The 14806-nt window shown below is 45.4% G+C and overlaps 1 pseudogene; it reads right to left on the bottom strand.

The window, feature by feature from the left end:
• Positions 1-314: 314 nt before the first annotated feature.
• LOC137207109 (uncharacterized) lies at positions 315-10407 on the bottom strand (annotated as a pseudogene).
• Between the last annotated feature and the right edge of the window lie 4399 nt (positions 10408-14806).

Here is a 14806-nt window from a genome sequence, read left to right as displayed (position 1 = left end):
GAACATTATGGTGAGCCGCAGGGTTGTTCTGAGCTCCTTTGAGAAAAAGGTAAATAAAGAAATGAAAAACAACCTTAATTCTTGAGTATTATATGTGTGTGCACATATGAGTGTATTTATACACAACTATAATAAAAATAAAAATTAAGCAAATATATACACGCAGACAAAATTTTCTAGACACTTCATAATCCACAGCAATGAAACATTAGGATACAGAACAGGGTCTCTGGTGGAGCTCCTGGGCAGGAAGAGGAAAGCACAGGTTCTAACAAGAATTCCCTCCCAGCCCCTATCTGCAGCTGCCCCAGGCCTCAGCCCTGTACTTGGTGGGCCCTGTGCGACCCCTGGTGGTAACAGGCCTCCGTGCAGGGAGGTTTGTGTCTGGGCTCACACTGACTTCCCCTCACTGTGTCTCTCGCACAGTAATACACGGCTGTGTCCTCAGTTGTCAGGCTGCTTAGTGATAAGTAGACTTGGCTCTTGGAGGTGTCCGTGGTGATGCTGAGCCGGGACTTAAGAGTTGGGTTATAATCTGTGCTTCCACCACCATATATCCACCCAACCCACTCCAGCCCCTTTCCTGGAGCCTGCCGGACCCAGGCTACAGCACTGCTGGTTAATGAGAATCCAGAGACAGTGCAGGTGAGGGAGAGGGTCTGTGAGGGCTTCACCAGGCTGGGTCCCGACTCCTGCAGCTGCACCTGGGACAGGACACCTGTGGACAGAGAGAACCACGGTGACTCATGGGCTCAGATGCAGCTTCCCCATGTGTTCACGTCTGAATCCCTGAGAAACTCACCTCTGGGAGCTGACACCAGGAAGAGGAAGAACCACAGTGGATTCATCTTCTTGCAGATGGGATTCATGAAGCCCAGAAAATCTATTCAATCATGAGGAGAAACCCGAATTTAAGTGAACAGGTACTTTGTTTTTACCTTGTGACATAAGGGGATGTTTGCATATGGGAGGGACCAGTCTATAAAAAGCAGAAGGTAGTGAAGGGAGGTCCCAGTCTCTGGGGCTCCACCTGAGGAGGGTGCTGACTGTGCCTTCAGAGAACTCAGCCCCCACCTGGGGTCCCCTCCCTATGCCTGGGGGACTCTGTGTCCAGGAATGAAATGATGCTGAAGGGCTAGTCAGGAAGTCAGCTGTGCTCAAGGATTAACGGCAGATTTGGGGAGTAGACTTCACTCCAATGGAGGTATATATTTCACATAAATACCCATCACACATTCAGGGTCCTCCAAGATGTCAGACACAGACTCTTGTTTTTTCTTTTCTGCATTACCTCAAGTTTATATCCTGGATGCGCAAGTATTTGAGACAAACCATACATGTAATAATGACATTGAATTCAGACAAAGTCAGGTAAAATTGAATGTTTATCATAATTCACAACGGATTTCGTGTTTCCCTTAACTTGGGTGAACATTTCTTCACCTGAAACAGTTTAAATATTATCAAGAGTTGCTCTGGAGGTGGATTTACTCTTATCAACTAAACACACAGTGTATTTTGTGGACAAGGTAGTCATTCTTGCTGAGATGGTCATGGATCCCAGCACTGCTGACATGGTCTGAAGCCTGACCTGCCTGTTTACAGTGTACAGCTGAGTGTCTGCAGGAACACCGCGAAATTCAGAGCTCCCTCCTTGCGGGTGGATGTTGAGGAATCCCCAGGGCTAGCAAGGCCTAAGAACTGACAGCTCCTGGATGCTCCTCAGGACTCCAACATGCTGGGCAGTTGACCTGGTCACAGTGCACAGACTCACTCCTTCTAGAAGTGTTCATTTCTATCTCTGTCACAGCCAGTGACATTGGAGCTCAGGGAACACATTTCCCTCTGCACTGGGTAAGAGAACATGCATGATTCTTGGAAGTAAACTTACACAGTGAATGGCTTGCAGAGTATGAGGGCGTCATAGTCAAAGGAAAGCCCCACCTCCGGAAATGGGTTCCTTTGAAAAGTCCACCTGAGAGCAGCTCTCCAGAGTCCCTGGGTCAGTGAGTCCTGGGACTGTGCCTGAGGTCACATCAGTAAATGGTGCTGGAGAGCAGAACACAGCTCCATCCCATCTCACTGTGGGTACTGAGGATCTGGCCTCACCACTGCATTTCAGTCTGCAAGGATGTAAACTGGGGATCACGATGGTAATGGTATGTCTGACATTTATAGTGGGTTTGCCAGGAGTGTTGGATTTTGACATGAGTGTCATCAGTGATGTTAATTCTTCTGGGAACCAGAAAGACAAATGTGAGTCCCCATCTCTGGCTGACACCCTGTACATGTAGCCCTGGCTCCACTCCTGCACTGAGAGGCCACACCTCTGTGTCTGGGGCAGGTCACCTCTCTCTCAGCCCAGTGATTTCATTTGTACACTGACTGATGTCGAGCCTGCCATCTGTGAGAAGGTATTAACTCCATACTCTTTCATGAACACAGTACTATACTTCTTGTAGCTTTTCCAATAATATTTGCAGAGAAAATTAAATACTAAAGAATCAGCCTGCTTGAATGTTGATAATAGGAGAGCCAACCACAGTGATATGGGCAAGAATCACAGGACAAGTCTGGACCCTGTTGTGAGGACCTGAAAATTGAGCGGATACGCTGTGGGATAGGGGAGCGGAAGCGATGGCATCTAAAACCTCGAACCAGGTGGGCCCATTATTCAGCAGGTGGAAGAAGGGCCTGCATTTGTACAGATGCTCCAGCATCTGACCTGCCCTTCTTGAGCTGGTGGATTAGAGGAGATGCATCCAAATTCGTGTTAACATAGAAGGATATATAGCAGGTGTCTTTATGTTTCAGTGTGTGGGGATGTGTTGTTAGGGTCCATTTAACCCTAGGAAAAATGTGTTAGGTCACCAGAACTAAAAAAGTTATTTTTCCTTTGTGGAGATAATTGGAGGAAATTATGTCTGAGACTGGATCATATGATAATGCTTGAGGGAATATCTATTAGAGATGCCCAGTGGGTGATGGGAAATGAAGTGGAGAGATTTCAGTCATCTTGCTCTGCAGGTTACCAGTGATGGTCACATCAAGAGGGCCTGACCATCGTGATGGGAGGGAGAAGGGCTAATGATGTTGGCTTCTTGGGGGCCACGTGGACAGGTCCTTCTGATGGTCTCTGTGTTTTCCCTTATATAATCTTGAGGGTATAAGCTCAGAATGAGGTGTGAGCTTCAGCAACATTGGGACCAGAGGGTTTAGGTCATTTAGTAGCTTTCCTGGAATCATTGGGCAAAGAAGAAGCGGGAACTATAGTTGGAAATCAGCAGCGTCTTCGTGTGATGTTAGATTTGTTGCCTTAGACGTTACTGAATGTAGAGACATTCGCTGTCCTCACATTTCATTTTCTAGGTCCACTTGGAATACAGTTTCAAATGTGAGGGATGTAGATGAAACATTCATTATGAAACAACATGTTGTCTAAATTTTAACAGGAATAAGTAAAAATTATGGAAATGTGTTACTGAAATTGTAATTGTCAAACTCTTCTCTGGGGCAACATAAATTAAAATTAATAATAATAATTCAAGGTATTGATTTTGTTTCAACCATTGCTAAATCCATTGAGTCATTCAAGTTACAATTATTCATAAACTGAGAATCATCATGGGTAAAATTTATTGTTAGGAAACGGTCAACCTTACTGATGAAATCTCACTCTCTCATCAAGGATCTGTGTCTCTGTGGACACGCAGCACAGTTCTCACCAGCAACACAGGAAGGAGGGTACGTTGGTACATTTCTGTTTTTCCAGAAGAGCATCTCTGAAGAAGTCCCTCCTCTGTTTTCTCATTCCCTCCTTGTGGTATCTGAATGAGGCGTTGAGTGTACTGTGACATGTTCCCACATAAAGTTCCCATGGCTTAGGAAGTGAAAGTTTAACTTCACTTTTCATTGTAATAGAAACACAACAAGTAATATTTGAGAAGCATAAAAAACACATTTGAAATTTACCCAGTGGTAAGCTAGAGATTGGAAGAAAATATTTGCAAAAGACATATCCAGTATATCTGATTGTTATCTATTATGTTCCAAGAAGCCTTAAACTCAACAATGAGAAAGAAACAAAAGTATTAAAAAATGGGCTAAATTCCTTAACAGACACCTGACCAAAAAGACAAAGAGTTTGTAGATAAGGCTGTGGGAGAACATATGTCACAGGGAAGTGCCAATGAGAACAAGGACACATCCCTGAAAACTTACAAGAGTGGATCAGATCAGGACTCTGAGAACCTTAAACACCTGCAGGATGTGAAGCATCAGGGGGTCCATTCACAGCTGGTGGGGATGCAGAACGGGGTGCACCTTGGGAGACATTTTGGGGGCTTCCTGCAATACTAAACATACCCGTATCTATGTTTCAGCAATAGTGCTCCTTTGTATGTATGTGAAAGACAGTAAGACTTTAGTCCAGAGAGAACCCTGCACACGATGCTCACTGAGCATTATTCATATCTGCCAAAATTTGGAAAAGACCAAGAGGTCCTTTCATAGGGAATGACTAATAAACTGTGTATATCCAGACAATGGACACTGAAATCTCACACCGATTTGGAAGAAATATCGAATGGTGAGATGGAAATGCAGAAAATAGATGCCAGAAAAACACACCTGGCAAGGTGATGTCAGCAGAGTGACAGTAGCCGTGAGGACTGAGGATCCTAAGAAGTTGTACAGCGTGAGGCTGAACAGAAGACAACTTGGACATGTCAGGAGGGAAATCTCCTCCTCTGCCCCTCTTGAGTTCCTGAGGCTGGACTCATAATAAAACTAACAAAGACAGATTGACAGGATATAAAATAACTTTTAATCATGTGCATGGATGTGTCATCGAAATGGATCTAGAAGTGACCAAAGCAGGCAGCTTTTATATAGTTAAAGATGCCATACTTCTGAGGAATTGACAGGACAAAGCAATGTATGCTATTGGTGCTCAATTAGTAGAACCTAAGCAGAGTTTGGGGGCGGGGTGGTGCATTAAAGAAGGAACATGATTTGTTCATAGAGGCTTCCAGGCCCAAATTCCCATCTCTGGTGATGAGGGTGTCCTTCTCCTTCCAGAAGCAGGGAGAGCACCTTTCACGTGAGAGATTAATTTCTTGCTTCAGGGGGACAGAAAGGAAGGTTGGACTGTCCCTCTGTTCTTGGCGCTTTCTTAAGTCACTTTAATTCACAGCAATCAATATACAACGGAGGTGCACTTTGGGGTGGCCTACCCTGGGCCCCAATACTCAGGGCAACTTTTTTTATTTTGTTTCTCCATTTTCACACCAAGCATGTGCTGCAGGTGGCAGTTCAGCTGCATCTAACAGACGTGAAGCTAAACAGCTGCCTGGATTTGTTAGGTGATGTGCTGGAGAGCACACATCAGGACACAGTGAGACCTCCAATCCAGGCCTGGGCTTCTCACCCTGGGCCTGGCTGCCCCTGCAGGGGTTCCTGGACAGAGGTGGGCGTGCCTAGTGAGGCTGCAGGACTCTTCCTGGAATGAGAACATGTGTGATTTTCCTGCATTTTAGTGCTCCCTTGAGAAGCTGTGGTGAAGAAAGAAGCATAGACTGGTTTTCAGCAGTTTTTGAAAATTCATGTTATTATCTACCTGACTACAACCATTCCCTACCAACTACTTGTCTATTGGTAATAGCTTTGACGATGAATATTTTACATAAAATAATCTGCGCAGTAGAAGAGGATGCAGGTATGATCTAAGCGTATAGGGATTCTACTGGGCCTGGAAGCAAGGAGCACATGTAGAAACACCCCCACCCACGTCCCCTCTAACTGGCATCTTTCCCAGCGACCCACTGAGGATCCGGGGCTGCTCGGCGTATTTATGCTTCTCATGCAAGAGGTTAGCAGGCAAGTCAACAGCCAGCATCCTGGCAGGGACAGCTGGTCTACAGTAGGGCAGGGCTGAGATATCATAATGAGGAAGGAAGAGTATGTTCAACTCTTTATACATCCGCTGGAATAGTTTTGAAACAGGTCAATTTAGACTAGATTTAGACAAGGGAAATCCTGAATATCTAACTCTGACTCTCTGCCTTTCTTACCTGAGATAATATTTTCCCCATTTCAAAAACCCTTTGTAATTCAGAGACTGAATGTGTAAGCACAGAAGCGTGGATTCAGAGAGGTTCCCCTGGGAAAAATTCTACATGGAGAGGAAACCCCAGACCCTGACAGGAAACCACCATTAACTACCATCTGCACCTGCTTCTGGTGCTAAAAGGCAAAATTGGTGAGTCCTGAGTACATTCCAGAGACCCTTACGGCCCACTGCATCACAGGCCTCCTGTCTCACGTGCAGGGAGGTTTGTGTCTGGGCTCACACTGACTTCCCGTCACTGTGTCTCTTGCACAGTAATACGTGGCTGTGTCCTCTGTGATCACAGAACTCAGCTACAGGGAATACTGGTTCTTGGACGTGTCGCTGGAGATGGAGGTGTGGCTCTTGAGGGATGGGTTATATGCTGTGGCACCATTATAGCATATGATTCCCATCCACTCTAGGTCTTTCCTTGGAGGCTGGCGGACCCAGCTCCAGCAATAACCACTGGTTGTGATGGAGAATCCAGAGACAGCACAGGTGAGGGAGAGGGTCTGCTGTGGCTTCACCAGTGCTGGGCCAGACTCCTGCAGATGCACCTGGGACAGGACACCTGGAGGCAAGGAGAATCAGTCCCTGTGAGCCACCTACAGCCATAACCATCCCCATAGACCCATGCCTAACACCTGAGACCCTAACTTGGGGAGCTGTCACCAGGCAGAGGAGAAACCCCACAGCCTCATCTTCTTCTAGACCACAGCTCTGCCTTCCCCAGAGACCTCAGCCCTGCCTGAGGAGAGAGCTGTGAGCTCCCACAGCCCAAGGGTCCATTTTACCCTAGAGAATGGAGGAAAATTTGCATGTGGGGCATTCCTGTCCTTATAAGTGGAGAAGCACTGACTTAGGCTCCCCTGGGCCATCTGGGGCATTTGGACTCACTCAGCCTGTCACTCCTAGTAGAACACTTGTTCAGTGTGGGACGTTGGGATCAGGTCAAGGGATGGTACCTTCTTTCTGATCATTAGAACAAAGCTACATGAGATGAGTGGGTTACTATAATTTTAATTTCTTGTATTATTCAAGTAGCTATTTTAAATGATTATAGTTCTAGGGTTTCCCTGTTGGCACAGTGGTTAAGAATCTGCCTGCCAGTGCTGGGGACATGGGTTCAAGCTCTGGTCTGGGAAGATCCCACATGCCGTGGAGCAACTAAGCCCTTGCGCCACAACTACGGAGCCTGCGCTCTAGAGTCCGCGACCCACAACTACTGAAGCGCGCCTGCCATGACTACTGAAGCCCACATGCCTAGAGTCCGTGCTCTGCAACAAGAGAAGCCATGGTAATGAGAAGCCCGTGCACTGCAACGAAGAGTAACCCCCACTCGCCGCAACTAGAGAAAGCCTGCGCACAGCAACGAAGACCCAACGCAGCCAAAAATTAGAAAATAAAACAAAAAAAATAAAACAAATGACTACAGTTCTCTCCAGACACTTTCTGAAACCCAAATAAGCACATTAAATATATCTAGCATTGCCAAATTTTATAATCCTAATATATAAAACAATATTTTGATATCAACTTGCTACAAATATAATTCCATAATAGATGACAATCTGTCTCAAACTTCCATTTCGTTTAATGTGAGTATTTATGACATTACTTTTAACGGACCACTATCTCCAGATCAGAGACATGTGTTTCCTGATGTTGAGTTTTATGGTTGTGGCTTGTTTTGCTTTATTTTGTAGTAAATGCTTGCTTCACCTAATAGCTAAGATATACATGTTTTAATTATATTCCTGCAATTGGCATTTTCTGTTAATTTTATTAAATAAATCTTTCACATTTCCAATATTTTAAAATGTGTGTATAAATAAGTATATTCTGTTTTATGTTCTGTACATAATGCGTCTTATGAAATTAAAACTAAGCTTATCCAAAGGCACACATCATCTGTTACACTGATCTGTGTCTATCCCATCACCAATGTCACATGGTCTTATTTGTGTGTACATAATAAATCTCTTTCCACTTGTACAACGTCATCAATCATATCTGAATATAACAAAATCTAATGCTAGGTTTGGATTTCTGAAGGTTCCTGTAAAGAGCTTCACACAGAACCTTCGTCTTCATCTCAGCCATCCTTGTAGGTCCCAGGCACACCCCTGGTCTAAGGATTTAGCCCTCCCCATACTTTGTTACAGGTGGAGACAGAAATCAGGTTACAGAACGGATGGAAGCCAGAGACTATGGATTTGGGCGTGGGATTGATTGTGTCTCAGGGGTGTGAGCTTCATGACCATGCTCTCCATCCTCAGTTCCCTGTTATCTATATTGATAAACAGTTTTGGGTTTGAATGACCGCTGGCCATTTCCAACAAGAGATCGAGGGCAGTGGAGACCATCACAGGACAGTGCTGACCATGTTCTCTCTGTTCTCTGCTCAGGGAAATGCACAGAGACTGAGCTCAGCTAGAGAACCTTGGTCTGGTGCTTAGATCCCAGACTCCAGAAATATGAGAGGGACCTCCACCCCATCCTTTTGAGAGAAGGGGAACTGGGAGAAAGGAGCAGACAAAATCTAAGATAACTTGTGAGCAGAAAAGGGCAAAGTGCATGTTCACTGTGGTAACATTTGCATAACATCCGGAAGATATGAGTGTATTGTAAACACAAATTCAACAGGGATAATTTTTCAACTATGGTATAGGTTAAGGGTCAGATTTCATTATTTTGGACGCAGATATCCACTTTTCCCTGCACCATTTTTGTTGAAGAGACTATCCTGCTACTCACATGGTATTGGAAGTCTTAGCCAGTGCAATTTAGGTGAGAAATAGACATATAAGTCACCCATACCAGAAAGGAAGAAGTGAAACGTTCCTTGTTTGCAAACAGTATGATGTTTATAAAGGAAAGGAGAAGACTCCATATGAGAAACTGTTAAAACCAATAAATTCAATAACTTTCAGGATGCAAAATAAACACAATAACTGTGTGTGTTCATGTATACTCACAACAATATATCTTGAAATGCTGACTAGGAAACAACCTCATTTACTGTAGAAGAGAGCATTTATGGGGTGGGCATCTTAGGGAAAGTAGGGGAATAGCAGAGAGGGGGCAGGATCAGGACTCCGTCACCTGGTTCCTGTTATCCAGGCGGATTCTCGCTGTGGAGGCTGAGACAGGTCTTAGCACGCAACACAGGGCTGCTTTCAGAGACCACCCAGACGTGACCCAGGCGGGCTGGGACAGGTTTCCACTTCTGGGCTTGTGTTCCTGCCTGCCTTGTGGGAAATAGAAGTCCAGTCCTCAGGCAGACTACCTCCTCATCAGGAGACTAAGGGACTAATACAGAAGGGCAATCCCTGGACACAAGTGTCTACCCGAGTGGATGAGGTCCCAGAAGATATCATGCTGCAAGGAGGGCAGAGACCCCAGGAGCTCATCATAACCCCGTGGGGTCATTCCCCTGTGCTGGCGGGGTGAAGGGACCATGAGGGGACAACATGTGCATTTCTGAGGTGAGAGAACAGTAATCAGATTGTGACAAGGAATATGGGGTCTGTAGGGGCCGGATGAAGGAGAGGTCTCATCTGCAAACAGAGAATATTTCTTCTCCCTTTAGTGCCTGCAGAGAGTGTGTGCACATCAGAGCCAAAAAGGTCACAGCAGGAAATTTCCCTGAGGGCAGCTGGCAGCTGGGAGTGGAAGGAAATCATTAACTCCAAGGGGAAGCCCCTTCCCTGTCCCTCTGCACCTGTCACTGGTTTAAGCTTCTATGCAGGCGGGTCCTGAGCACCCCATGCATCCCCCCGTCCTCTCTCCCTGCAAGGAGGTTTGTGTCTGGGCTCACACTGACTTCCCCTCACTGTGTATCTTTCGCACAGTAATACACGGCCGTGTCCTCAGATCTCAGGCTGTTCATTTGCAGATACAGCGTGTTCTTGGAGTTGTCTCTGGAGATGGTGAATCGGCCCTTCACAGAGTCTGCATAGTATGTGCTACCACCACTACTACTAATAACTGAGATCCACTCCAGCCCCTTCCCTGGAGCCTGGCGGACCCAGCTCATGGCATCGCTACTGAAGGTGAATCCAGAGGCTGCACAGGAGAGTCACAGAGACCCCCCTGGCTGCACCAAGCCTCCCCCAGACTCCACCAGCTGCACCTCACACTGGACACCTGCAAACACAGAGACATCCTGGTCAGGAGACTGTCACACATCCACTGATTCCCTCACTCATATCCACTCACATCTCAGTATCTCTTGCTCTCCATAAATTACCTTGTAAAATAGTCACAAGGACAACCCAGCTCAGCCCAAAGTCCATGGTGAGTGTTCTGTCCTGAACCCCGAATGGGAGCACGTGGGAATCCAGGTGCTGGAGCTCCTCTCCCAGAGCTGCAGGGTCAGGGCTGGGCTGCTTTTCATCAGCATAAGGAGGACATTATTTGTATGTCTTCTGACTATATAGCTAGTTGTTGGTTTGGACACCAACAGAGGAGGAGTTGCCCCAGAGCAGACGTGCGTGTCCTGCGCACTTAGGTGGCAATGATAGTATTTGAGAAAATGTAATTTTACATTATGTTGCTATACATTGATAAAAATTTAAACTTCACCATATTTATTTCATTTTTACAAAATTACATAAATATGACATTAGGCATGAATGTTAATTCATTTATACACATGTAAAATTACAAATAAAATCATAAGGCATTGTAGAATGTCTCTAAGAGGCTATATCTGGTAAATGTGAGCCCCAGTGTCTGGGTTTGATATCCTCATCCTGGACAAAAATTCTCCCCTGAACAAGCCCCAAAATAGAGAGTGTCACGTCCAGTGAGGTTTGCAGGACCCCTTCCTGTAATGAGAATATGTGAAAGTTTTCTGCATTCTAGTGTTTCCTGAAGGAATGTACAGAGAACCAGGGTTCACACAAGCGTATTTTCAGGACATTTGAAATTGAAAGTATGACATACGTGCTCATCTACACAATCACAATAGTGAACAAGCCCCTCACCCCAAATATTCCCCCTGATCCCTCCCTTCCCTCTGCCCTTCCCCCATCCAGGCAAATCATGATCTACTTCACATTTGTTTTTATTTCTAGAATTTAAGGAAGGGAATATGCAGAATGTACTTTCGTGGAGGGAAAACACTGAAAGTGGGAACAAGAGTAATCATGACACAATCAACAGTTTCAGATGAGGAAGGTAAGTCTGAGCCGGGACCTCACAGAGAACTCAGGAATAAAGCTTTTGGGGTAAATGAGGAAATTAAAATTGTTTGTAGACCACACATTTTCTTCTCTATGTCACCAAGAGAATCCAGTAAAGCCCTGTTTTCTTACATAAAATGTGTGCAGTGTGCCGGCCTCGTCTGGGATTCCTACTGAGATCTGTCCTCTGAGTCTGACTGGAAAAGGCTCACCGTGTCCCTGATTCTCCTCAGGACTCTGACCCTGGTGACCACTGGCAGTCATTTCAGCATCCATAAGTGACCCTACGTCTTTGGTGAGGTGCGAATGTGTCTTTGTATTACAACAAAAGCTTCTAAATTGTACTGTGTAGTTGGCAATTAGCTATAAACTTAAGGATCTCCATGGAACAGTTTTAGATGCAGAGGCACCCACAGACTGTGGCAGGAAAGCAGACCTTACCCTTCCGCTGCACCTGGTCCTGAGCCTGGACCCTGTGCTCCTGCGTGGCCCCTGGAGGTTCTGTGTGCCCTGTGGTGTGTTCTGAGTCTCCCCTGGGTGATTGGTATGCTCCCTCTGTACCTGTGTGCCCCTTGGGGATCCTGAGTGCCCTTGAAACCCATTCCCTCCTGTCTCCCTGCAGGAAGGTGTGTGTCTGGGCTCACACTGACTTCCCCTCACTGTGACAGTAATACACAGCACAGTCCTTGGTGGTCACAGAGCTCAGCTTCAACGAGAACTGGTTCCTGGAAGTGTCTCTGGAGACGGAGGTGCAGCTCTTGAGGGATGGTCTGTAGTAAGTGGTCCCATCATCATATATTTCTCCATCCCCAGCAGCCTCTTCCCTGGGGATTGATTGATCCAGCTCCCACCATAACCACTTGTGATGGAGTAACCAGAGAGAGCACAGGTGAGGGAGAGGGTCTGCTGTGGCTTCACTAGTCCTGGGCCTCACTCCTGAAACTGCACCTGGGACAGGATACCTGGAGGCAAGGAGGATCCGTCCTTGTCAGTCGCCTCCATTCACAAGGATCTTCACAGACCTGTGTCTGACATCTGAGACCGTAACCTTGGGGAGCTGTCACCAGACAGAGGAGAAGACCCCACAGCCTCATCTTCTTCTAGACCACAGCTCTGCCTTCCCCACAGACCTCAGCCCTGCCTGAGCAGACAGCTCCCAGAGCCCAAGGTGGATTTTACACTGGAGCTTGATGAGGAATTTTCATTGAAGAGGTCTGTCTTTGTAAGCTCACAGGGGCTGTGATCACAGTTAATCTGGGCATTCCAGGATCCCTGTGAATTTACATGGTTTGAAAGTATAGGATGGGAAAGCACATTGTCTACCAGATGGGTTGGAAACAGGTCCAAGGACTCCCCACATTTCTGAGCCTAGAGTTTCCACCTTCACGGTCCCCACCTCTTGCCCCTCCCTCATCTAATCACAGCTCCCCACCCTCTCAGTCCCTGGGTCTTGCTTCTTCAGTGCGGGGCCCAGCACAGCTCCTGTTTTCTTTCCCTGTACCCTCTCCTGAGATGTGGTTCTCATCACCCCTGACAGCTTGTTATATTGTTACAGCATTGTTGTTACGTGAGTTCACGATGCTCCCTTCATCCTATGCATTTGTGGTTGGAGAGGATGCACACCTCAGGTTTCCCACAGGCATATTCCATCACACACCTGAAACTCACCTTTTCTTCTTTACACACCTTACTGTAATTCCTGCTCCACCCAGGGTATGTACTTGTCAATGGATTTGGAGCAGTAGTGTGATATCCTAGCACAGGAATTAAAACTCTGAGTCCTGCTTAAGCTCCTGGGTTGATGTGCATGACAGGGTGAAGCTACCTTCCTTGGGATGAAAATTCTGAGCCCTGTTTATTCTCCTGGGTTTCTTTGGGGCAGATGAGACTACCCTTGGTGGGATTAAATCTGAGGACTGCTTTTCCTGCAGGGTTTCTCTGCATGGCAGCGTGAGGCTCCCCTTGGTGGGATGGCAGAGTTAGTTTTCATGATTTGTCCCTTCAGACAACAAAAATAATCAATAAACAACCAATAATACACATAGAAATGGGTTTAATTTGAGCCGGACTCTACTGTAGCCCAGAAACCAGCTTCCCAGATTACTCTGAGAAACTGCTCTGGAGAAGCATGGTTTCCAGCACAGTTCTAGACCTTGTCAGAACAAAGAACACTAAACAACTTAGGCATATATTTCTTTAAGTTTTCACAAAAAGCAGAGCTGCATGTATACAGCAATTCATTATGGCCTTGGCCCTGGGAAGGGAGTCTTATCACAGAAGGAGTACTAGCACTGGTGTCCCAGGAAGAGAGGCATTTAATCTTTATTTTTAACATGGACATTCTTTATTTCTGGTCAATGTGCCATTTACTTGATTAAATAAATCAGATGTACAATGTATGTTTGATTGGAGATAAACAGGCTATTTCAGTTAGTGAAAAACTCAAGTTAACTCATTTATAAGCCAGAATGCCTTCCTTATATTTCAATATGGAAAGATTTATTTCATCAGTCCCCCCTTTTGATCATAAACCTTTCAATAGAAAGCATTGATCTATGGAGAACAGTATGGAGGTTCCTTAAAAAACTAAAAATAGAATTACCATATGACCCAGCAATCCCGCTACTGAGCATATACCCTGAGAAAACCAGAATTCAAAACGACACATGCATCCCAATGTTTATTGCAGCACTATTTACAATAGCTAGGTCATGGAAGCAACCTAAATGCCCATCGACAGACCAATGGATAAAGAAGATGTGGTACATATATACAATGGAATATTACTCAGCCATAAAAAGGAACGAAATTGGGTCATTTGTAGAGACCTGGATGGATCTAGAGACTGTCATACAGAGTGAAGTAAGTCAGAAAGAGAAAAGCAAATATCGTATATTAACGCATATATGTGGAAACTAGAAAATGGTACAGATGGACTGGTTTACAGGGCAGGAATTGAGACACAGAAGTAGAGAAAAGACGTATGGACACCAAGCGGGGAAAGAGGCGGGGGTGGGGTGGGGGTGGGAATGGTGGTATGATGGATTGGGAGATTGGGCTTGACATGTATACACTGATGTGTATAAAATGGATGACTAATAAGAACCTGCTGTATAAAAAAAAATTAAAAAAGAAAAGAAAAGAAAGCATTGATGATCAAAATACATGTCCCTTGAAGCCAGGGTGGTGACGGCCTGCCCCTGGTCCATCATGTCCCTCAGAGCTGGGTCTACCTCTTTCACCTTTTAAATTTATTTATTTAGGAATAGATTTACCTAGTTGTCCTCATTGGGGGTATAGTTAATTGAATGTGGTGGATAAACACAGAGATATACTGACATGAAGCATTTCATAGTATACATATTCTCAACAATATTGAATTGCTGCACAATCATTGTACCTGTACTTTTAGCCATAGACTTAAAGTAAGAAGTGATACATGTCATGAGTAGCTTGATAGTTAGGAAAAGAGTGATAATACATGTTATGATAATACTAATTATCTGTA

This window comes from Pseudorca crassidens, chromosome 1, assembly GCF_039906515.1.
Source record: "Pseudorca crassidens isolate mPseCra1 chromosome 1, mPseCra1.hap1, whole genome shotgun sequence".
Classification (NCBI taxonomy): Eukaryota; Metazoa; Chordata; class Mammalia; order Artiodactyla; family Delphinidae; genus Pseudorca; species Pseudorca crassidens.
This window is presented reverse-complemented; position numbering and strand designations above follow the sequence as displayed.